This window comes from Hetaerina americana, unplaced genomic scaffold (genome assembly GCF_022747635.1).
Source record: "Hetaerina americana unplaced genomic scaffold, ioHetAmer1.1.p SCAF_43, whole genome shotgun sequence".
Classification (NCBI taxonomy): Eukaryota; Metazoa; Arthropoda; class Insecta; order Odonata; family Calopterygidae; genus Hetaerina; species Hetaerina americana.
In genome coordinates, this window is record NW_027287019.1 from 3,286,255 (window position 1) to 3,311,394 (window position 25,140).

Consider the following 25,140-nt stretch of genomic DNA (forward strand, 5'->3'; position numbering starts at 1 on the left):
AATTGAATGTGTCATTGGAAAATTGAATGGAAAAGTAGGAGAAATATGTTACTTCAACTTTGTCAGGTCAAATTTTCAAGTACGATTTAAGTATGTAGTCAGTCAGGGGTCCATGGAAGAATATATCAGTAAAAGGTTTAGATAAGTTTCAGTGTTCAAAGTTGTTGTGATAAGTGAATACGTGTCACGGAGGATATTGAGGCTGGTAACCAATTCAATCTCGAGTAAAGATGGCAGGGAATAAAAATGACCCCTAATTTCATTGGTAGATTCGATCACCAGGATTGAGATACACATTCAAATACTTGTTCTACCCTCGCTCGATAAATAGACACGACAAAATCGAAACGAAGAGCCCGAAACATTTAAATTAACTTGGATATTAGATCCTTAAGAATTAATCAAACGAGCATCATTAATTTAGCGATTTTGTTGGAAATATATATATATATATATATATATATATATATATATATATATATATATATATATATATATATATTATTAGCTCCATCATTTTAAAGTAGGAGAGATAATTTAAATAAAAGGAGAGATAAATGTAGAATAGAAATTTGTCATTTTTCCCACGAAAGAAAAGGGATTAGAATAACCTTGTCTGACGACTTTAAAAGAGTGAATATATTTTAGGTAATTTTATATTAATTATTTTAGTACCCTGCAAGCCACCGCCAGGGTGTGTGGTAGGGGATGAATACACAAGAGAATAATTTTATCCAAAGATGACCCTACCACAGTCGAACAATTTTATTACGATCCCCTATCGTTTATTGAAAAATGGCGTCTTAAATCTATCTGTTCTACACCTAATCTCTCTAATTTTACTAAAATGATCTCTCCTACCGTAGTACAATAGGGGTAATAAAACATTTTCAACATCACTGCTAAGGAGACATTGTTCCATGTTATGCAAGAGATTTAATCTGTTGTTTAACTATCGCTCCGTGAGTGATTCCCAGCCTAGCTGCTCTAATATTTTGGACACGCCACAAAACTTATCATAACAAAAGTAGTCTAGTGTAGTACACACTCAGTTGGTGATTTTTCAGGGTACTATGTATGTATTTAAAAATAATTGAGAGTTCTCAATTTACAATTATGTTTACGAGATTTGTGTATGAGATAATGTATTTTCAAGGGTATGCATGGAGTAATATTTTGAATGTTTGACTTATGCCCGAAGACCCCCGCCGCACTCCCTTTCGGTGACTTGCGGGGTATAGAATGGGCGTAGATGAAAATTAGATATCGCATCAAAATAGCTTCGATAGTGATTTACCATACAGTTCTTGACTCAACCCACCGTGAGAAAACAAACCACGGGTATAAAAAGGAGACATGGCTCGGCCTTCATCTGTTCGGACGGATTCACGGATTGCGTGACCCAGAACTCGAGGGCCGAAATCGAGACGGCCGGGCATTGCGCTATCTCGGACCTAATCTTTCCCTCCCCCGCAGTCGGGGCCTCTCGCATTACGAAGCTTACTTCAACGGCGATTCCCTTATCCCCGGATTTAGTTCTTGTTGCCGCGATTTTATATATATATATATATATATATATATATATATATATATAACTTCTGTGAAACTCTCATGGATATGAATAGTAATATGTATCAAGTGAGCACTGGAAAACCAAAAGAAAAACACAGAAACACACAGAAAAGGAAAGAAATTCCCACGTTTTCGAACTTTCGGTGGTCAAGCCATCTTTTCTTTAAGACTTAAGACTAGAAGGAAGGAACTGAGGGCAAGGTTATAAAAGAAGGGGCTGGAGACGCTGGATGGAAGGGGAAGGTGGGTAAAGGTTTGTGAGGGGCAGAGTTGGGAGGGGAATATTTTGAAGTGTGCGTATAATATGAAAGGCTTTGGGAGCGGAGGGAGGATGAAAATATGTGAAGTTTGAGGTTTTCATGTCTAAAATTAATTCCTGGTCCATTCAAGAAATTCAGGAGCCAGATAAACGCCTGCTCTCTTGTTTTGGGTTTGAGTCGAGGGTCAAGAGGGTAGGAAGGATGCTAAAAGGGATACAATATAGCATTTATGAAAATGAGTGATGTGTTTAGAGGCGTGTTTTGGGATTGGAAGCATCCCAATCAGGGAAGAATTCTTGCATGAGGCCCGATGGTTATTGATTATAATATTTTCGGGTGTTTATCTCTGCATTTGTAGACCAATACCTGCAGCTATTAGTCCACTCCCTACCGTAATTCACCAAATATTCATACCATTTCCTGGAAAGGCTAAAATCAACAGCCCAGATAACAAAATTAATAATCCAAATAGGGTGTGTGGCAGTGGGTGAATACATCCGTAGTAAATATGCTTCCGTAGTTTGGTGAAACCTGCAAAAATCACACTTTTAACTTGATACTTTGTGGAATTCAATTATTCAATTTCGGTACATATTAAACGAATAACGTTATTAATATGTATGTTTGTTATTATCTGATTCATATGAGTATATTGCAGAAAATAGGAATAGATTGGAGGGAAAGGAGGGTAATCCGCAACCTGCACATGTCTCAGACTGCTCAGGTGCGGGTGGGGAACGGGGAGTCCGGATGGACAATGTTAGAAAGAGGTGTAAGGCAGGGTTGCCCATTATCACCGTTGCTTTTCAACCTGTATGTAGAGGAAATGGTTAAGGAGGCATGAGAAGAACTGGAGGTAGGAATGGACGTGGGTGGGGAATTGGTAAAATCAGTTAGGTTTGCTGATAACCAAGCTTTATTTTGTCAGTCAGCCAGAGGTTGCAACCATTGCTGAGTGAATTGGAAATTCAGGGCGACAGGTATGGGATGAAAATCAATATCAATGAAACAAAGGTTATGCGATTTTCTAGAAAGAAAAGGCTAAGCTAAACATTAAAATAGTAGGGACAAAACTAGAGCAGGTAGAACAGTTTACGTATCTCGGTACTGTTTTGGACCAACACAACAAGAAAGGAAGAAAACAAACGAGGAAGTACTTGGTATAGTGGGCGAAGAGAGGGGTTTGCTGGGAGTAATTCTATGGAGGCAGGAAAAGTGGATGAATGGGGTATTGACCGGCAGTGGGATGTTGAAGACTGTAGTTGAGGGGAGAATGTAAGGTTAACGAGGAAAGTGAAGAAGCAGGATAGGGATGTTGGACGGGATGAAGGGAAGAAGAAAGTACTCAGAGCTGAAGAGGGACCTGATGTAGAGTAGGATGTTGTGTTTTGCTAGGAGTCACAAATTATTTTATTAGTAACTATGTCCATCGAAAAACCTACCTTAACCGGTAGATTACCTTATAAATAAAATGACTGAACTACTTCCTCTCCTTTCTCAATTATGTTGCTACAAAATTTCTTCTTCCGCCAGATTGGTACAAGGAATAGTCTCATATATACATTGCATTGTATAACCCCAGTTTTGAAGAATTAATATGGTACACGTTCTCTGAAAGACATTCTGAATGTTCAAACTAGAAATGCCCATGACTCTTAGCACTAACACCTCAAGTGTTTGTCAGAGCAAAATATTTGGCGTTATTCAACGAAGCGCTAACGTATCATGATCCCTCTGACGCAAAGGTAATTAGTTCAACCGAAGGATAATTAAACTACGCCTACGGAAGAGATTTTTGAAAAAATGCGCGTGGAAACCGCTACATAGGAATTTAATTTGTAATTCAGGAGGCAGAATATGATATGTAATTGAAATCAATTAACTTCCATTTAGTTCCAATATGAGATAGGAGAAGCTGCCGGTTGCCGAGCTTATTCTCAGCATTAAGGATATTTACGTTAATTGGTTGTAATTACAGGATTGCTGATCTAAGGGACGGCGAAGAGAAAACACACCGGAGTTCGCCTGCTCTGAAGGAAATATGCCAAGCGTACGTCTGTCTCCGTCGAAGAATGATTCATCTAACTAATTTACTTAAAGTGGGTGCCTCACGACACCAAAGATCCGAGCCAAAGAACCCGGATCGTAAATAAGGGAGGCAAGCTATTACACCTTTGATAGAAAACCTTTTTACGTAATCGCGCTTAATGTTTAATAGAGAAGCGGAAAGATGATTTGATGTAGGCAATTAAAGAAGGGTGAGTGTTCATTTTTTCCTTTCTCTTTTGGATGAAATTATTGTAGGGACTAGGTGACCAGTTTGTATCAAGCACAGAACAATTTATTTTCTGTTTTGCTGCTTTGAAGAGTTACTTTGCCGCAGTTAATGTATTCTTTTAGTAGGGCGCTACCTGGACAGCCTCTTCCGAATGATTCGTCAAACTTACATTAGTATATACAACTCCTATCCAAGACAAGGCTTTATTATTGGTCGTCTAAGCTGACTCCAAATACCTTGTGAATTTCACGCGAGTCCTAAACTGGGGTACTATTAAATCATTCACGATTGTTTCATCTTGAATTTTGAATGAGACGAAGGTATTGTTTATGCCGACGGGTGTAATAGCGCCTTTGACCTGGATTTCATTTCCTCCAGTCTATTTGTTTCATAGAGTGCCCCTGATAACGGTGTTGGCGCCGCGCGATTACTTATTGGAGAGAAGACACGTCCGTATCTGAGTGGCTAATGGTGGTACTCTTCGCTGTTGCATAAAGCAGTGTCCAACTGAGCGTCCATGTGAGCGCTGTATAGCTCGTTTCTCTTCAAATTTCGTTGTGAAGTTGATCCTGCAATATTACTTCTTAGAATTAACAGTGTGGGTACAATGTAAAACCGGCCGTGTTTATATATATATATATATATATATATATATATAAACACAGATGTAGATTTTTAGAATATAGAGACACAAAGAAAGGACACTCACAATTTGTTATTTTACGTTTCGACAGCACGGCTGTCGTCTTCAGAATGGCGTTCTCGGGGAAGAGCGGAGAGGATGTGCGGGGGAGAGGTGGGGGAAGGAGAGGTAAAGGGACCAATAGGAAATGAACAAGGGGGTGGGGGGGATATGTAGGCAGCCAATTGATGCATTCAGTGGGCTTGGTTCAGCCCGGGCGGTTTGAATGATTGGGCCACCCAGATATGCGCCATCTCGCGGGTTCTCACCTCTATTATACTCGCAGATTTGGGAAGGATTTCAATCACCGAAACAGAGAAGCAGTCGTCAAAAGATTGGTTGTGGGAAGCGGTGTGAGTAGGGATGGGATAATTAAGAAAGGTGGGAGATTTGGTGGAATATCGGTGGTTATTCATGCGGAGGGAAAGTGCGGTCGTGCATTCGCCCACGTAGAAGGCAGGGCAGAAGTTACAGGAGAGGCGATATATAATATTTTTTGAGGTACAGGTGGCGAGTGGTTAGGAGTTGGTACTGAGTGAGGGGGAGGGTCTTAAAAGATGACAGCATTAATCTCCGCATTAATAGACCACCAACTTCAACCAATAGCCACTTCACTCCCTTCTTACATTAAAGACTCGCACCACTTTCTGGAACGTCTACACTCAATCCCAATTCCGCACAACACAACCATTCTCATGGCCACGATAGACGTCACATCTCTGTACACCTCCATTCCCCACAAAGAAGGCTTAGAAGCCCTGAAACATTACCTCTCCCTACGATCCACACCACACACCCCATCCACAGATTTTCTCCTCGAATTGAGCCAAATCGTTCTTACCAAAAATGCTTTTCAATTCAATGACAAAATATATTTACAAATAAAAGGCACTGCAATGGGCACGCGTATGGCTCCTGCATACGCCAATCTTTTTATGGGTAAACTAGAACACGACTTTCTGCAACAACAAACCCTAAAACCACTTTTCTGGGCCCGCTATATCGATGATATTTTCCTCCTTTGGTCCCACGGACGCGAAACTTTATCCTCTTTCATTTCCTCTCTCAACTCCTCCTCCTCAGTATCATTCACTTCTTCTATATCCGACTCGAATATTACCTTCCTAGATATCGATATTCACCTCCAAAACAATACGTTTCACACTTCAGTCCACATTAAACCATCCAATAAGCAACAATATCTTCATTTCGACAGCTGCCATCCTCCTCACACAAAGCGCTCAATCCGATTCTCACTCTCTATCCGTGGCTTCCGTCTCTGCAACAACACCCCCTCCCAACAGAAATACTTGGACCAGCTGCATGAATCCTTCAGAAAATGTGGGTACCCTGAAAAACTGCTAAACAGTAAAATCCTCAAACCGTCAACCCAATACACTCCCCTCCCCAAACCAAACCGCCCAAAATGCCCTAATCTTATCACCACTTTCTTCCCCGGAACACACAAAATTAAACATCTAATCCGTGACCTCTTCCCAATTATCAATAACACTCAGTCCACATCACTTTTATTCCCACACTGTCCCTCTGTTTCGTTTAAACGCCCGTCGAACCTGCGAGACATCTTTAAGTCCACAAATCCAACTTCAAGCACCCCCGTCTCTCCCCCGCCCCTATCCGCACCATGCAACCGCCCACGTTGCAAATGCTATCATCTTTTAAGACCCTCCCCCTCAATCAGCACCAACTCCCAACCACTCGCCACCTGTACCTCAAAAAATATTATATATCGCCTCTCCTGTAACTTCTGCCCTGCCTTCTACGTGGGCGAATGCACGACCGCACTTTCCCTCCGCATGAATAACCACCGATATTCCACCAAATCTCCCACCTTTCTTAATTATCCCATCCCTACTCACACCGCTTCCCACAACCAATCTTTTGACGACTGCTTCTCTGTTTCGGTGATTGAAATCCTTCCCAAATCTGCGAGTATAATAGAGGTGAGAACCCGCGAGATGGCGCATATCTGGGTGGCCCAATCATTCAAACCGCCCGGGCTGAACCAAGCCCACTGAATGCATCAATTGGCTGCCTACATATCCCCCCCACCCCCTTGTTCATTTCCTATTGGTCCCTTTACCTCTCCTTCCCCCACCTCTCCCCCGCACATCCTCTCCGCTCTTCCCCGAGAACGCCATTCTGAAGACGACAGCCGTGCTGTCGAAACGTAAAATAACAAATTGTGAGTGTCCTTTCTTTGTGTCTCTATATTCTAAAAATCTACATCTGTGTTTTTATATATTTGTGTGTCGCCGAAGAGCGTTCCATTTCGAAGATATTATATATATATATATATATATATATATATATATATATATATATATATATATATATATATAAACCATCACTTACTGGCCGCCCTACTGGGATCAGACGCCATTGCAGCCGCTTCCCTGAGGAACAGACGCTGCGTGGGCTACCTTTCGTCTGGCTCCTAACCTTCGACCTATCTGGCATGGGTGACCCTACCAGGAGCAATTATTATTACTCCCGCCAGCAGCACAGCTCTAGGGGTCATCGGAACGCACAAGCCCTTCCACCACGTCAAGGTTGTAGTCCGGGGAGGGTGTATATATATACTATATATATATGCTTTCGTAGACGTAACACAGAAGTAGCGAATAGTACATTACACAGTAACAAACAATGTAGAAACACGAAAAAAGGAACACTCGCACGTTATTTCTTGATAATTTCGACGGGATTCTACTCCATCTTCATCGTAAGATGAATATATATGTGTGTGTGTGTATATATGTGTATATATGTATGTATATATATACCCTCCCCGGTCTACAACCTGATTTTAATATTTATTTGTTTACATTTTTGGTTTTTGTTAATATTTGATTTAAAATTAAAAGTGATCGAAGAAGTTGGTAATTTGAATTCTAAACTACTAGAATATACACATTTCTAACGGATTAACGTGACATGAATTGCTATTTAACCAACCTTCGATCGTTTTCCTCTCTATCAATGACTAGATCTGACCTGCCGGCTAGTTGATATTGAGAAATTGTGTATACATTATCACCTGTGAGTGATCATTTAAAATTACTGAGGAGGTGGGAGGACGGAGTTGTAATCATATGATTCGGTTCACCAAATTATTAAAAACTCTGAACTGAACGGTTTCGTCTTTACTAAGGCCCGAGAGTCCACCATCCACCAGTGCTTATCAATTTCGGAGTCTCAAATCCCGCAAAATATCTCCTCTTACCTCGCTGTTCCTCTGTTGGAGATCAGGTCTAGTCCTCTCCGCGCCGCTGGGAGCTGTAGTTGATCCGTCCACTTTTTCATATCCACGGAAGATTGCCAAACGTGCAGTGCCGTTCCAGAATTAGAGCCTCGGAGGCTTCTGCGTATTTATTGATCGATCCGGTGGAACCACCTCGGTAATGTACCTCGCTCTTCCTTAGTTGAGAGTTTCCTGCGTTTATCAGGCATGAAAAATATGTGTTCGAACAGAAAATTTCTGCCCGGTGTCTGTAGAATTTAAGTCGTCGCATCGCAAAAGGATTCATTGTGAATATGTTTTTGCTGGTGTCAAAAATTAATGCTTCGGAAAGGAATCATACTTTGATCGATTTATAAAGCACTCTGGACTTAGTTATGAATTCCGTAGCACAAAAAGCAATCGCAGGTTGCGACGTTTGTTGTAGATACATAAGAGAGTTATTTATTACAAATGCGATTAATATATATGTATATAGTAGTCCAACGCTCTACCCCCTGGACTACCACGACCCGCATATATATATATATATATATATATATATATATATATATATATATATATATATATATAACACTTTTTGAAAGACTCACGGACGTGAATAATAATGTATAACACTTAGCACTAGTGGACACAGACAAAAACACAGAAACACACAAAAAAAGAGACTAACTATTTTTCGAATTTTCGGTGGTCGTTGCCACCTTTATCAAGGAGGAGAGGGACAGAACTCTTGAGTTCTGTCCCTCTCCTCCTTGATAAAGGTGGCAACGACCACCGAAAATTCGAAAAATATATATATATATATGGACTACCACGACCCGCATATATATATACACACACACACACACACACACACACACACACACGAGTGTCATCCGGAAAGTAGTACCCGTTCGTGCCGCATGAAGTGCTGACGACGCGAGTAGCCGCTGGACGAGGTCAGATAGCTTCAGTGGCTTGTCTGCCTTCTCTGAGCCAAGTTGCGTGACGCTAGCATTGCCTGTGTTGTTTCTGTGATTGTTTACAATGTTTAAAAAAATTGAGAACGCCGCCAGTTGTGAAGTGAGGGCAGTGATTAAATTCCTCAATGCAAGAAACGTTCGCCCATGTGATATTCATCGCCAATTAAAGGAGGTGTATGGAGACAATGTAATGGACGAGTCGTCTGTTCGGCGGTGGTGTCGCAACTTCAACATGGGGAGGGTGAACACACACGACGATGAGCGTTCGGGGTGACCGTCTGTCATTACAGACCAACTGGTGAGCTCAGTTGACGAATTCGTGAGGAACGATCGGCGCGTCACAATTGATGACATCTGTGAGCATTTTCCCAATGTTTCTCGAACAATTGTTCATGAAATTGTTAAACACCATCTGCATTATGCAAAAATTTGTGCAAGATGGGTCCCTCGCGTATCTCAATGAGCTGGCGGCGAAGGACTATGCAGCAGGAATACAGAAACTTGTCACACGTTATGACAAATGCCTTAATTTGCTTGGAGATTATGTTGAGAAGTAGTTTAAAGTATCCTCTTTCAAATAAAATTTTTTAAGTTTGTTAATATTTACTTTTGTGTCTTTATTTCACGAACGGGTACTACTTTCCGGATGACCCTCGTGTGTGTGTGTGTGTGTGTGTGTGTGTGTATATATATATATATATATATATATATATATATATATATATCTATATATATATATATATATATATATATATATATATATATGCGGGTCGTGGTAGTCCAGGGGGTAGAGCTTTGGACTGCTGAACGGAGGGTCCCCAGTTCCATTCCCGGGCAAGGCACTCTGGGCACCTGCAGCTCCACCCAAGCTATGTAATTTTTCGGGTACCAGATCTTCCTGTGAAACCATTACCGGCACAGGGAAAGGAACTGGCCCCCCTTCCCTGATGTGTACATTTCACACGCTGTCGGGCTTAGTACTGGGTTAATTCTACCATCACCTACCAAACCAACCTACGGGTTGGTTACTGAGTGTATGGTTTTATGGTGTTTTATGGTTTATGGTTGTTTATGGTTTATGCGGGAACTGAGGAGGGAAGAAAGAACCGAATTCCTTCCTTCTCTTCCTTGAGAAAGGTGTGATTTCCAAAATTTCGAAAACATTTGAGTTTCTCCTCTTTTTTCTGTGTTTTTGTAAATTTTGCCTGCTTCCAAAAATCGTAAATTTGTACAATTTGTGGTTGATAATTTACCAATTGAACCCCGTTTCCTGTGCCTCCACTTCATTCCACTTGAAATGCTTGTTTCGTAGTTCAGGCTTATCCGGACCTCACAATCTGGAGCCATTTGCCTGTCTTGAAATATGAAATTTCTGCCCATTCGTCGCCTTCACTTTTGAACTGCTGCCGGGTCGACAGGCGTCTGCTTCCTATTTGGCGCTTCCTGCGTGGCAATTGTTCTGGGCTGACCTTAGTCCTGAGAAACTTAAGCCCACGAGTGGCTTTGGAGTCGACCTGTGTTACTGGGCGAGGAAATCGATTTTTACCGCGACACACACAAACACACACTCACGGGGCGCAAATACGTGTGGGGATGAGTCGATGTCATAACTAGTGAAGTGGCCTTTTGCGTCCCTCCAATTCTGATGTAATGTTTTGTTCCCTTTCGCCTCGTCCCCCCCTTCCCCAAACTCTCCATTTCCCGCCATGGCCTTCCATCTGGATGATGAATTGAAAATACGTCGAACCCTGGCTAGGATTAACTTCGTGAAACTAATCTTCGATGACATTGGCTTCCTCCGCAGCCCCAAAAAGGACACAACCGAAATTTGCACTCACCCTATCCTCCATTTGGGGATACAGCGATAATTTTGTCATTCGCCCGGAAGGGTACTTTAATTCGGGCTTTATTTTTAAATCGATTCTTTTTGTGGAAGTATTAATCTGACAGTGGGCCCAGTATCCTCCTGGGTCCAATTATCGTTCTTCAAAAACAAATATTTTGCCAAATTTGGGAATGAAATTACTTCACTTTATACATGAAAAAATATTATAAAAAAATGGAGGGCATAAAATACCCTTCTATGCGTCCAAAATGAACTAAATTTGTTAATTCATATTTTTAGTAGCTAGGGCACAAGGAAATAGATAGCTTGTTGTAATCTAGTTATTTTTACGTTAGCTTGCGTAATTACTATATTTTTTCTTTCACACTCCCATAAAGACTTTGAATTAATATTTCATGAGACTTCTCTGTTTAAGCTATATGACTTATTGTGTCATGTGTTTTGGCTTATGAGTTAAGCATGTGTTATTTCCATGCAATGAGCAGGAAATATTTTGATTGTTTCTAAAATGAAATAATGTAATATTTCTAAATATCCATAGTGGTATTGCTCAGATAGTAAAATGAAAATGGTGTGATTATTGTCACTGATATACGTAAATTACTATGGTGGATTACTGTATTTCTTATACATTTTCATGCTCATTTTTATGAACAGGAGCCCATCTTGCAATTTTTTTCGATATGGGGAAAGTGAGATCTATTTAATACAACCAAATTTAATTTCTAATCAGTACCTTATTCTACGCAGGAGTGCAGTTTTTGCGGAAGTAGATGATTTTGCAAATGTTAAGCTGGAGGACATGCCAGTGGTCGAGCATCTTTTCAGCACTTTCAGTGTTGTGCGCGTGATACGCGTGAAGCTTTTCGGAGGCATTGCTCGTCTAATTTACTCGCATGCTGTTTATAGACACTTCAGGTTAATTACTTGTCATGAACAGGTTTTCCTTTGATAGGTTTCTAATAACGATAAAATAGTATTCCCGTTTCAGAAGCCTTGCACGTTTAGAATATTTTTAGTAAAGGAAGGATATCATCCCCGTTTATCGTTGGAAAGACACTCAAAAAAGGAAAAGGTCTCGCCTGCCGATGGCTAATATCATTCCCTGAACTTCTGCACAACCATGGAAGTTTGGAATAACTAACCGGACATCCCTGCCGCGACTTTGAGATCCAGTAACGTAAATTGCTCCCTGAAACATTCCATTCTTTCGTCCCGAAGGAGGAATTGCACGCACACTTTAGGGTTCCTTCAATGAAAACAACTTCTTAAGCGCAAGGAAAAATATTCCACATATTGATACCGAGGAATCTTCGATTTGCAGTGGGGTGTACTCATGTCTGAGATAAGTAGAAAAGACTAATATCCTCGGGAGTTCTCGAACGAGGTCAGCCTCTTTCCGCCGAAAGACGGCTCCATTGAAGCCTATAATGTAGGGTATTCTCCGTCGCATTCAGTGAAAGACTCAACAGGCAAAAACCGAAGTTTCTTCTTCTACTGGAAATTGATAAAGACGTTTGTGAAAGCACTTAAGCGCAAGTACAAAAAAGCGAATAAACAAGGCCTAGGTTTTGTATCGTACTTGGAAATGTAATTTTGCCATGCTCTCAATCGAGGTGAACCTTTTTTGGTGTTGGATGCATTGCGTTGAAAAATTGATTCTGTAGTATTTAGCCATGTAGAAAAATTGGCAATCATGAATGTTAAAGAAACAGATATACAGAGTTGGTTGCTAACTGCAAACCGAGCAACTAAATAAAAAAGTCCGGCGTTGCAGTAGATCGATCAGATGAGTATTTGGATAAATGCCGAAGAGTAACAGAAAATCGGTTTCCGGTGCTGAACACTTATTTAATTAATTTGTAATGTAAAGAAATTCCGGAAAAATTTTTAGGAAAAATAATTTATCCATATTTGCAACTAAAAAATAACATTTTTTCCATCCTTTTCTTCCATCTCTTTTTATATGTTTTTGATTTCCAATTTTACCTCATGCTACAATTTCTTCTCTTTCGTTGCTGTGGTGAAGGCTTGCATCCGCATCTAATTCCCGCGTTTACCGTAGCTTTTCTCTTTTTTCCACCTATATTCTGAGTATGTTGACGAAAGTTTTACCGTTGGTACATAATATATTTGCCATTAAAAACCAAATGAAGAATTTTCTAGTAATTTAACATTTATTTCACACGCTGTTGTCAAGGACTTTTTCGAAATATTTGACCGAATCCCTCAGTTGCTTTCCCACATGTAAATATGCGTTTCTCTGCCAATATTCTAGGGTATTGTGACCCTCGTCGTTCCTCTGTTTCTTTAAAATACGTATGGATTTACCGATGCGATACCTTCACTTTTCACTTCTATACTGAGGCTAAGTAAGCGTTTTGGTAATGTTGACGCGCGTGATACTATGCTGAACGTGTTAGACTGACTCATCACTCGACCTTACTTGTCGTTCAGTCCCGCAACTTTTTAATATATTCCTATCAAGTAGTGTTTAGGTTAACGTTTCTTAAGATTTTACATTCTCAAAGCCTCCAATTCTTTACTCTTGTTGGGTCTCATCTTTATTCTCATCTGTCATTGATTTTTCGAAGTCACTAGTCGATATATATTGCCGCTTTCATTCTCCTCACACTTGTCTTCGACCCGTCTACCAGAAATTTCTTCCTTTAATATTTGCTCCACGTTTCCATCCTATTTCTTTTCCTATAAGAACGAGTGAGGTATTTCTAATTCTGCCTATGATTACAGGCAGTAATACTATTGAAATTAATTTACATCCTTTTGAGGTATTTCGCCTGCTTGCTTATTGTTGCGGTGGTTTCGTTTATTGATTTTTTTATTGCTCACGACGCATTCATTCTCCTTTTTTCGGCTTTTTTAAGAGTCTTGCTTTTCTTGTCCTGTAACTTCCAATGTAGGCCTGTAGATCTCTCTTGCCTTCATTTTGTTGGTCAGAAAAGTTTCTTCTGGCCGCTACAAACCACGTAACTTTTGTATTGCTCACGTTGATTCTCATCCCATACCTATCAAATTGATTTACTAATGCTGACGACAATGTTTGCAACCCATTGGTAGACTTACTGCCTAAAGTATAGCCATCATAACTGGGGTTAAAGCATATGATACCTACCTTGAGAAAATCGCTGAAAAAATCTGTTTATAAATAAAAACATTTTTGTTGGAATTTTTGGGTAATATGTGCAAATAATCATCATGAAATACATAATTTTATCAATAACGTATAATAGTATTATCATAAAATTTTCATTTTGCCTTTACAGAGACATTAATTTTCCGTATCAATGGTATTTACTCAACAAAGTTCGTGCCTTATGGGTATAAATATTTTGACTTGCTTAATGAATTTCTGCTGCTTTCAAAGTATAATTTTACTAAGTACTTATGTACCTCACAGAAGAGAGTGAAACATGAATTACCTTAATTTGCGTTTAGATTTAAACAAATTTGCCTTCATACATTCATTGAAAATTTGGAGTGAAAAAATTTCACTTAAATGTTTAAATGTACCACCGCATAAAACTAATCTCATATCTGGGATTGGATCTGTACGAATTTATCAATTATTTCATTATAATATTGCCTATAAAATCTTTCTTGTTTCTAAAGAAGTATGTTCAACGCTTTTACGTATCCATCGGGTCTGTAGTCATGTAAGAGTAAGCAAGTACAGCCGAATAATGCCCTTGTTTATACATGCAATGAATTAGATGAATAAACCAGGGCTATATGCTCACTTTAGCGTGGATTGTACCTAATCAAATTTCCTAAAGTGGAAATCAACAATATTACTTGACTAACTCTTACCTTAGTCCTCATTTGAGTTATCAATATTATTATTGTGTAAATCCCATTGCAATGAGGCAATTTCCTGGTGGCAACGGTCAAGTCTGGTTAACGGCCACTCCTACAATGCACATACATACATATATACAGACACAAGAACAGAAATTATACAAAATGCTCTTATATACAATGACACTTAAAGATTATCAACCGCACATTTACCATCACATATGGGCTTGGTTCACACCGCACACAACGCACCGTATATCGTCGCACTCCGTCCATAATCACGCGCTCTTCAATTTCATGTATCGTTCAAAATCACGCGCCATTAACTCATCATTCACTTTGCAATACAACTTCTAATGCCGCCCACATCACGTCCGTAACAATATTTTTAATAATTATAATAGTATAATAATCACTGACTAATACAGTTTATCGCCTAGTGGCTTCTTTGCACTTATTCTCAAAACTCCTAACGTTTGATGGAAAGGGCTCAAACAAAACTCCAAACAGCTGGTTATATTCAAAAATATTTCTGTTTAAAAAAAAAAGTGAGGATTCATCGTAATAAGGAGTGAGTTGAGGATTCTTCTTAAAAAAAGTGGGTTTTTAACTTTATCTATGACCCCGGCAAAGTCATATTACATTTTTTGTTCTTATCTGGTATATAAAGCTTAAAAGTGTCTCTACTGTATGGTCATAATACCGGCCCGTAGTAAGCTCCACGAATCACAGCCACGCAGAAAACTTCTCGTGAAAATGATCTACTCTGCCATTTCCTTTTTTTTTCAAAATCAAAAAAGTCATTGTTATTTATTACAAAAACCTATTATTCCCAATAGGCCTTGCTTTTTTTAAAGACAGATGTAGTCCAGGTATATTGCCTCATGTAGATTTCTAGTTTTCGTTCGTTGATCAGGTGAAAGGCAGGTACCGAGGATTATCTCCTACTCTCTTGACCTTAACAGAATGAGCACTAACTCTGGAGAATTCCCGCTCAAAGGACTAATCGTCCAATTGGATGGCGATTTCTCTGCTGGAGAATAAATTTATTCCTATCAGAGGATTTCATTTTCCCTCCTATTAATTCTAATTGGTTGAGGGCCCCTAAAAGGCTGGTACGGCAATCATCAATATAGCCTCATGCTTCCAACCGATATTTCAATTAACAATAATTTTATTAGTTAAAGTTAAACCTCGTACTGGTACGGTTAACTGGGTAACTTTAGTGAGGCAAATTTTCTTAAAAATCTTAAAACCATTTGCTGAGTAATGTTTCACTATTTAATTACATAAGTTGTATCGACTATAGAAATGGATCTTGAACATTTCCCAAATTTTTCTTCGGTAAAGCCTTTGAATAATACTTAGTGCTAACTTTAATTATTCCAAGGTATATTTAATAATATAAAGTACCTAAAATGCAGGTAATGAAAATATCTCCGGTGTTGGTCTCACAAAAATGTCCAAAAAGCACTTGATAATTTAGTTGAATTACTTAAACAATTTTCCAGTCGCATTGGTGTTATCCAATGGAAATGATTGTCGAGGTATTGGTTTGTATTTGTAGTTGATGAATCCTTTTAATAATTTTAAATTTGAAAAATTGAATGATACTACGTGTTTTATCCATTGCATTTTTAACTTCAGGTTTGTTTCTTCTAAACTTGCCAAAAATTCACTGTCCTTGTTGAATTTTCTCTCTCATTTTTTTAATTTTTTGCCCATTATGAAATGCGAGAAGTTTTACTATACCAACGAATGAAAAAATTTCCAACACTATCTCGCCTCGTCTTTTTCGCTATTTTTCTTTGTACGGCCAAAGATGGTATTTTCGTTAATTGTTATGTCACTTGCTTGCTGAAAATTGCCAATAATTAGCCAACATTCTAAAATAGTAAAGTAAGTGCAAATAACGTAGTTGGAAATGAAAATAATTAGGCGTGACGAAACAAATGACCAAGAACTGTAATTGAATGTAAAACTTTAAGCTCAAATAGTTAGGAGGAATGATTTTGTATTTGCCGTGGAATTTTAATCAATGAATGTTAAAGAGTCGCGTTTTATTGATCGTGAGAAAGTCATTGGTTTCGATTCCTCCCCGAGCCGAATCCGTGACGTTACTGCAGGATACTACGTGCGATTAGAGAGCAAGTTGAGAGTAATACATTTCCTACGCTCCGATGTGGAATTCGTTGGGTGAGCGGCAAATGGTTCGTCTCGAAGAATAATGCGGGTTCACGACACCCATGCAAGGGCGCGGCGGACACCAGGCGCTGATCTCCTTCATTCTACGGCGCTGTGTGAGTTCTGTCAGGAGCGGTCGCCCTCCAGGTCAGCGAAGAGGCGCCTTCCCTCCCGTTGATTCGGTGATGAGAAATCTTGGGCCGGCCTTGGAGATGTCGATGGAATGCCGACGTACGACGTTTAGACAAGAGAGGGGTTCTTGTGTTTCCTTTGAATTAGAACTTTTGCTGGGCAAAAGATATTTCGTAGATTCGAAATTTTCCCTCTTTGTTGACCCTAATACACGTAGCCAAAAAGTAAAAATAGTAAAAAATTGATGCATCGGTGACTTAAAGAAATATTCCTCATCCCTGCGCGTTTTATACAAATTGCAGTAAAATATTTTTACATTCGAATTCAACGAATATTTTAAAATATCAACCTTAGAAAATTTAATGCATTATTTTGCTTCGATTATTCTCCTCGTCAGGGGGTTCGCGATAGTCCAGGGGTAGAGCGTTGGGCTACTGACCGGGTTCGACTCCCGGGAAAACCTCCCTGGGCACTTAGCTCCACCTAAGCTGTGTGATTTTTCGGGTACTAGGTCTTCCTTGGAAACCATAGGCGGCACAGGGAGAAGAATTGACCCCTTTACCTTGATGTGTGAATTTCACACGCCATATTGGGCTTAGTATTGGGTAAATTTTACCATCACATACCAAACAGACCTTAGGCTTAATTACTATGTTTATGGTTTTTTCGTTCCGCTCACCTTACATCCTTTGAAATCCAAGAATAATCTCTAATGATCACAATGTGATATTTTCGCATTTATGTCTCGAAAGATATGAAGTTGAAAATAAATGCAAACAATATCTGAAGTAATTCGTTTAAAAATATTTATTTTAATGTTCTCCTGTTAGGGACGCTTCAGTAAATGAATTAGAACCGAATATTACCGTGCATGAATATGAGAAAGTTTACCATGGGAGGAAAATTAAAATTACTCTTACACGTACAAAATGGACCTAGATAGAAGGAGAAACATAGCTCTAGTTTCCCTTGGAATTAAAGATGGATCGTTATGTTTTCAGCGAAACATCTTTCCCCTGAGAAATGTGTAGGTCATTAAGGCCCGGGTAGATAGCTAAGAATAATTACCATAAATATGCGACCATAAAAGTCTTGTAAGATATACAATTAATAAAATTGAAACTATACTAACTTCCGTTTTGTTATCAATATAGGTATTGTTAATACACAAAGGCAAATGCTAATTTATTACTAGTTATCTATTCGAGGTTAATGTAAGTAAAAATTTGACGGCACATTAGTTGCCTACTTTTAGATAAAATACTTCAACATCTCGTTGAAGTATTTCATCCTGCTTCTCTTAGTATATATCAATGTATGTTAGTTTAGGTTCTTACATAGTTATTATTGACCAATGTAATGACTCAACTTCCTAAGTAAATAATGTTATGCTTCATATCCATGTATCAGAAGGAATTACAACCCTCTACCTTACGGTGGATAGTCCGTGGTCTTTCTTTCAGAACCACGAAAGGCAAGTCATGCCATTTTTATTTTTTCGAGTTAATTTAAGGTTTTTTCATTATTAAACTATATGGTGAAAACTTTAATGCTTGAGTTTTTCTGAGCAATTAGCTTTCTTTGCTAAAGAGACATAAGAGGCGCAAAGTTTTTTCTCGGTGTTAATTTCAATTAATATTCATTAGCAATTACTTACATTTAAAAATTGTCAAGTCTATTTTAAAGTGCAAATCACATGTCCTTGGTTTAATCTCCAAGGATAAAAATTTTCAATCTTACCCATTAAGAAACGAGGTAAGAGCAGTTTTTGCAGCAGGTTTAACTTTTACCGTGCCTCTGTAATAACTGGGGCATAATAAACTGATCCATAAACTGAGTTTATTCTAGAGTGAAATGCTGAAACTTTGTGATTCCAAAGTAATATACGAGGGTCATCCGGAAAGTAGTACCCGTTCGTGAAATAAAGACACAAAAGTAAATATTAACAAACATAAAAAATTTTATTTGAAAGAGGATACTTTAAACTACTTCTCAACATAATCTCCAAGCAAATTAAGGCATTTGTCATAACGTGTGACAAGTTTCTGTATTCCTGCTGCATAGTCCTTCGCCGCCAGCTCATTGAGATACGCGAGGGACCCATCTTGCACAAATTTTTGCATAATGCAGATGGTGTTTAACAATTTCATGAACAATTGTTCGAGAAACATTGGGAAAATGCTCACAGATGTCATCAATTGTGACGCGCCGATCGTTCCTCACGAATTCGTCAACTGAGCTCACCAGTTGGTCTGTAATGACAGACGGTCACCCCGAACGCTCATCGTCGTGTGTGTTCCCCCTCCCCATGTTGAAGTTGCGACACCACCGCCGAACAGACGACTCGTCCATTACATTGTCTCCATACACCTCCTTTAATTGGCGATGAATATCACATGGGCGAACGTTTCTTGCATTGAGGAATTTAATCACTGCCCTCACTTCACAACTGGCGGCGTTCTCAATTTTTTTAAACATTGTAAACAATCACAGAAACAACACAGGCAATGCTAGCGTCACGCAACTTGGCTCAGAGAAGGCAGACAAGCCACTGAAGCTATCTGACCTCGTCCAGCGGCTACTCGCGTCGTCAGCAATTCATGCGGCACGAACGGGTACTACTTTCCGGATGACCCTCGTATTAAGCTACGAGCTGGGTTTTGACAATCATCGTCAACCTCTGGTAACGACTCCTATAGATATCATCTATACCTATATCCCTAATGTACGGTCGAGGAAGTAGGAAGGGCAGGAGGATGGGTGGAGGCATTTGTTGAAGGTGGAGAGTTAGGCATGACGTGCTTGTAGGAAGGGAAGAGTGGGAGGGATCCTTATGTATATAGGGATCTCTCTAACACCCACCCTTTCTAAGTACCCTCCCTGTTCTATCTATCTCCTCAAACCTGAGCGAAATATAAAGACAGAGATAGATTTCTGTAAGAGTCGTAAGTTGAAGATAATGATGAACGTCGAAACCAGGGTTGTTTCTAAATTTAAAAAGAGGAACTGTGAAGAGCAAAGAACTGTGGAATCCCGAATTTATAACTTTTCATTCCATCGGGAATCAATTTTATTAAGTTAACGCTGAACCTTCTAACTTAAAGCTCATTTTAACCCATATTCCTCCTGAACTAGGTTTACGCAAGGCTACATTTGCTCAAAACTTTGCTTCCTAATCTCGTGGAGAGATCGTTTACATATTGGATCGTTAATACATAAATTGTAAATTTTTGTTAAACGTCATATCTTGAGGTCGACGTCGTCATGTACATTTCATCAGGGGCAATGGAGCATATTTATCAGTTCACCTATTTCCCGTGATTATGTCTCCAATTCTGTGACAAAGCTACGAAATAGAACTGCACCTCTGAGAATCTTCATTTCCCATTTGCACTTGGTTCCTCCCTGAACAGAGCATACCTGGTGAAATTGCAAGGCAGCATTTTAATCATATATCGAGTATGTAATTACGGAACCATTTATTCCAAACTAAATTATTTTATTTGATGAAGGAATATATTCGTTTTCATATCTGTAAAATTTATATTAAATATATATATATATAATTTTGTAATTGACTTCCCAAGTGAATTTTCAACAAATTCAGTGATGCAAATAACAGTTCAGACGTATTCCTAGATAACATTATTGACGGTAGTTTTCGGGTAGTAACTCCGTTGACCATGGTGTAAATGCACTTTTGCACTCACTTTATTTCATAACGAAGAATTTGCATTTGAAGTTTCGACGCGTGAAGTGTTAGCGCACGATGAAGGAAGGAGAGAACTGGATGGAGATGCGGATGGCTCTGCCTTTCCTTTCGCTCCGCGTCCCCGAGGGCCTCTTTGTTTCTTTGGCATTGCTCGATATATCGAACGCGTTCTTCCAAGACTTCGCTTTGTCATCTGCTGTCAATCAACGCCGAGCGCGCTCTTTTCTACTCGTAAAGTCATTAATCAAATGCCACCGCCGCACCCACTAGGCCGCCATGCTTCCGCCCCCGAAGTGCCGGGCTGGAAAGGGTTAGGGGGTGGGGTTGCGGAACGCGCTGCTGGGTAGTCCGGGGGTTAGAAACGGAAAGTGCTGACGTGAAGTCATTTCTGTATTCGCTGTTGGCACACCTCGGGTCCTCCGGGACGTTTTTTCATCCGCGCGGGGGTCGTGTTTTGCTCGGAAGGAGGAGAGGAGAAAGGGCGTGGCCGGAGCGATTGAAACGGCAAACACGGGCGACCCCCATGCCCCGTCCTCTCATTTCCCTTCACAGCAGTGTATATCCGGGAACACCACCTCCACCCCCGACTCCCCCACCCCGCCTCCGCGAAATTCCGACCGAGTTAATCAATCGAACGAGGTTCTTAATGCGTGTTTAGTGCAGCAGTTGTTCCCGTTGGATCCACACCGGATGGCATCGATTGCTGTCCCTAACTTAAAAACTCAGTCACTTGTTTGACCTTGGCTGTTCGATTCGGGAGGCGGGAGTGCGTGTGTTGGAAATTAACGGTGGGACGCGAGGCGTTGCAAGGGGGGAGCACGTAGCGAATAGTCGGCGAAAGTAAGGGCGAAGTTTCATTTCAGTTGACGACTCTGTGATATGGATCTGTACTAGCTTTTTTGCTGAGTGTACAACTACATATCCAACGCATTGGTTCGGAAAAAATTGGGCATGTCTTCTGAAATAATGCTCTTAGTGTTTCTCAACTATATATTTGACGCAGCCTTTGTCGTTGACTATTACTTTTACCATTTTATTTTAGAAGCAACAATTTTCTTACCTCCAAATAGCTTGTTTCCACTCTCCGCCTCGTCCGATTCTCATTTAGGCTGTTAATTTCAGTTTTAGAGTGTTATCATCCATTGCAGCTTATCAATTCTAGGAAAATGTCTATAATTTTACTATTTCTTCCCCCCTCTGCATTGCTAATTGTCAGGTTATTGTTCAGGCTAGACTCGTAAATATTCGTTGATTCGGTTGGTTCTGTTTTTCGAACACTTGTGATAAAAATATTTCATAACGTTCCCATGTTCGGGCTAATTTAAAATTATAGTGAGAGTAAGACAGTAAATAACTAGTAAAATTAGATATAGGCAACAATAATAAAATTTACTTCCTGAAATAATTCCTCTTTTCTACATATTTACTCCGTACATTCCGATGTATCCCATTTATTTACAATTCCTTGATAGCCGGCAGCAAATATGTATTTTGTTTGCTGTCGCAGCCATTTATCAAGCTTTTGGACTACAGCATCATCATTTTCAAAAGAGCGGCGAACCAAATGATTTTTAGGGACCCGAACAGATGTAAATCCCTGTGGGATAAGTCGGGACGCTACAGTGGACGTTTAAAACGTTCCCAATGTAGCTCGTAACAGCTCCTGCTTATAATCTGGCAATTGCGAAGTATTTATTGACTTAAATTAATAAATACAAAAAAATATAGGCAAATATCAGCGAAGCAGTGAGATCTTAAATTTGTTAAGAGATTGAGAGGAAACATTTTTTAAGATTAGTCTACCGGTAAATTGGCGTTTTTGATGGGCCCACATCCTAACTTCTGATGTTTCTTAGTCCCACCAAACCCGATAAAAATGAATATGTATCTTTGAAGAAAAGTTTTATGGATGTGAATAATAATTTAAAGGTAGAAGCGAGACAGCGCTAGCTAAAAAAACGCAGATAAGCACACATATAAATGAAACTCACACGTAATCAGAGTTATCGGTGGCCAAACCACCTTCCTCTGGAGAAAGAAGAAAATCATTTCTCGTAAGGAAGAAGGAACTCAATGGTATTTATTTTTTCCCCAGAGGAGGGTGGTTTAACTACCGAAAATTCTGATTACGTGCGAGTTTCATTTATACGTGTTGATTTACCCTGCTTGTCTTAAAAATCTATTTCCCTTTCATCACCGCTTCCAGCTTCACATTTGCATTTAATATTTTTCACGCCTTCTTTGAACTTCTCCCAACCACCTTTTCACCTCCAGTATCATGACCACTGACTAAAACTTCTTCGTTAACTTTTCTCTCCGTGCATTTCATTTTTTTCCATCCTACTTCAGACCCGCATCACAAAAGCCTTCAAATCAGCGCCTATTCATTCATCGGACAAATATAAAAAGTGGAACATATTGGGAAATATGTAAAAAAAATATAGGTCTAGCCGTTCAAGGTAATGAAATTCACGTGGGAGAGAGAAGAAAAGACTAAGTTCAGGAACCTTTAAGAACTCCGACCGATTCACTTACATGTGTATATATCCCTATGATTTTTTATTTTCCGCAGATCTACAAGGTGAGTTGTCGCTGTCATATTTGAATTCTGCTCTCGAGTTCATATCGACTGCGAAAAGTTGTGTCGCAAAGTACACGGTCCCCGCTCCCAGCACTCTCGAGAGATCTGGAGAACGGGTAGATGGGGGGAGGGAACTACTCCGGTGTTGCCCTCTGTCCCCTTCCTCTCTCATTGCGACAGCGACGGCCTCCCCCCACACTCCTTCCCCATGATCTTATAAGGGGAGTGGGACAGGGAAAAAGAGGGCAAGATGAGGTGGTTTTTGGGGATGCGGGGGCGATTGGATCCGCACGAATAGAAAAAAATAAAGGAGCGTGAAGATGAAAGTTTTTGTGGCGGTGTGTTTTGGTGTGAAATTCGGGAAGGAGGCGTTGAGGGGGCGAGTCTTCCCCCCGAGCAACCCTTGCCCCCTCCCCCTCTCCCCCGCTCCTCTCTCTTTTCGGAGCTAATTTAAATTTCACGCCCGAGAGAGGGAGAGAGAAAGAGAGGGATGCGAATTTTATGGCAGCGTGTTTTTTCTCATTTAAATTACATTATTTAAATTTGCGAGATTTCCACCTTTCACGCCGTTGTTTGTTTTTTTTATTTCTCTCATTTGGCGATTTTTATTTTCTCCTCCGGCCTTCCCTTTCCTTCCGTTTCTTGCTTTGCCGCTTTGTTTTTCCCTTCTTGTCATCACCTCGGACACATTTGAGCAAATTCATTGTCTTTGTAACTTAGAAAAATAGTGAACGGTGAACGAGAATATTGAAGGTAAAAAACTGACTTTTTCCACCATTATTTCCCATTTCGAATTTAGCTTTGGCTTGGGGTAACCTTTCAAAACTTTGATGCTGTAGCAGCGTCATGGGTAGTTTACCTGTTAAAAAATGATTTTGCACGGGCCATACTAACTGCTATGTAAAAATTATGGTGTGAACTTCCTTTTGCTCTCTTCAACTTTTTCCTGTCCTCTGTTCTTCATACTGCTCACCTGCCTTCATTCTATCAAACACGTTAATTCTGTTCCTCCCACACGCTTATTTGGCGCTCTCCCTTCTATCGCTGATTTCAATAACCTACCTCCTCATATTGTTTTCCTTCACTTATCTCTTTCGGCCGTCTTCGGAATTAACTTGGAAACTTCCTCTCTTTCCCAACCCTTTCCATTTAGAACTTCGTCGTTAGTTATTCTCTCTGCCAAACGTATTTTCTCTATTCTTCTCTATATCTGCGCCTCAATAATCTTAAATCTACGGTATTTCTTACAGTACGCATTTCGAATCCATATAAGAGCACCTGCAACGTTGAAGTTTTTAAAATGTCTTATCCTTCGTATTTATTAGCGTTCATTGGTTCCCTTAATCTAACCAATTCTTCTTTCGCCTAAGTAGTATTTCCTCTATTAGCTTAATTACTCTATTTGTTTTCCGAATTAAAATAATTTAATGGCCAAGGATAATATATTTACCAAGTCAGGAGTGATTTTAGAAATCCATGTCAAAAGACTCCATTGTTAAAAAACATGCTTTACTTAATGGGCTTCAAAATGCTTTACTTAATGGACTTATGGCATATATGGGTAGAGATTTTTCTTCTCTCATGAGTATTTGCTATGCAATTATTTTGGTTGCAGTCACAAAATATTTGTATTAAAATCTCGTTTTCATTATTCTGTTAAAAGGTCCGGGAGGTGGATGTACTTGGTCGGTAAGGGAATTATTGTTTAATGTCGAACAAGTGCATATGTTCCTACAAGATTTTAAAATATCTTGGTGATTTCAAAATAATGGTGAGTGGTATGCCTTTGAGATATTATTATGGAAATAGTAAATAGGTTAAATATGCAGTTCATTCCTTCATACTTTTCC